General features: G+C 36.5%; 1 pseudogene; it reads right to left on the reverse strand.

Annotated features, from left to right (window-relative positions):
- Window positions 1–204: 204 nt before the first annotated feature.
- Window positions 205–1184, reverse strand: LOC111748969 (olfactory receptor 4A47-like; annotated as a pseudogene).
- Window positions 1185–1714: the final 530 nt, after the last annotated feature.

Here is a 1714-nt window from a genome sequence, read left to right on the forward strand (position 1 = left end):
TCAAAAAAAATCATTGGAAACATCCTAATAGATGTTTTTCATCATGCACAATCATGATGACGTGAGGAAGTATTTTCCACAGTTAAATAATTACATGCAGCTTCCCTGGAACTGAGTGGATGGCAGTGGATTTCAGTGTTTTGTTTTGTTTTCCTGGTAGGGACAGTTTTCTATCGAAAGTAGGTGGTGCATTTGTTTAAGACCTCATTTTCTTCTTCTAGTCCCAAGCTTTTTCATGGCATTTTTCATCTCTGCATTTCTTAGAGTATAGATTAAGGGAGTCAACATAGGGGTGAAAACAGTGCAAAACACACTCAAGAATTTATCAATTGTTAAGGTGAAGGAGGTTTCATATACAGAAAAATACAAGGGACAAAAAAGAGGACCACCACGGTAATGTGGGAGCCACAGGAGGATAAGGCTTGGTGTCTCCCTTCCTGACTAAGGTTCCTCAGGGACTGCAGAATGACTCCATAGGAGATGAGTAACAGCATAAAAATGACCACACGTATTTCCCCATCATTGACAATCACAGCGAGACCAATGACATAGATGTCAGTGCAGGCAAGTTTTAATAAGGGGTACATGTCACAGCAGAAGTGGTCAATGACATTGGGACCACAGAAGGGAAGATTGTAAACAAAGAGAAGATGAAGTATAACATGCAGAAACCCTCCAACCCAGGTCACCAGCAGCAGCAGAATGCACACCCGTTGGTTCATGATGGTCATAGAATGCAAGGGTTTGCAGATAGCCACAAAGAGGTCATAGACTATGACCATCAGAAGTAAAACCTCAAAAGCACCAGTGTTCTGCAAAAAGCTGGGTCAGGCAAGTTTGGAAAAAAATTGTTTTCTTCTCATAGAGTAAGCCTATAATCATTTTTGGAGTAACTGCAGTAGAATAAACAGCATCCATACATGATAAGGAGCCAAGAAAGAAGTACATAGGGGTATCCAATGTTGGGCTGACCACTACGGTCATGCCAATAAGTAGGTTGCCCACTATTGTCACAATATAGATGAGCAAGAACACAACAAATAATATTTTCTGACCCTGGAGACTCTGAGTGAGCCCCAAGAGGACAAACTCAGCCACATTGTTCCTTTGTTCCATATGTTCTTCTGTGTGTCCTTATTTCAGAGTTCAGGACATATTTGCATGTAATTATAATGACTAGTGACTCTATGAAATACCCAGAAAACCTGTTTATTCATTCATAATAGGCATTATGATTTATTATGTTTCAGCCCTGTACAATATTTTAAGAATACAAGGCTGATTAAAATATGGCCCATAACCTCAGTGATCTTATCAAATAACGAAAGACAAAAATGTAATTAGAAACATAGGGGAAAGGAGTTGATTATAAAATAAATAGGGCTACCACACTAACTTGTCATATCTGGTAGAAAATAAAATTGTATATATGGGTTTTATATGGTTAATGTTATTTATAAAAATAAAATATAAGTAGAATAAAGCTTTAATATAAAAATAAAGGAAGATTTACTTAATACTCAATTTCATGTTAGTAAATGTGATCATTTTCTACATTCTAGGAACTGTAGAATCTTTTTAACTAATAAGTGAAATCCCCAATGGACATATTTCACAATTTCGAAACCTGGTACTGACAAAGTACTGCTGAGGAACATAGAAATAAGCATAAAAGTACGTATAACACTATTATAAAACAGAAATAATTATATGA

The sequence above is a fragment of the Loxodonta africana genome, chromosome 22 (assembly GCF_030014295.1).
Source record: "Loxodonta africana isolate mLoxAfr1 chromosome 22, mLoxAfr1.hap2, whole genome shotgun sequence".
Lineage (NCBI taxonomy): Eukaryota > Metazoa > Chordata > Mammalia > Proboscidea > Elephantidae > Loxodonta > Loxodonta africana.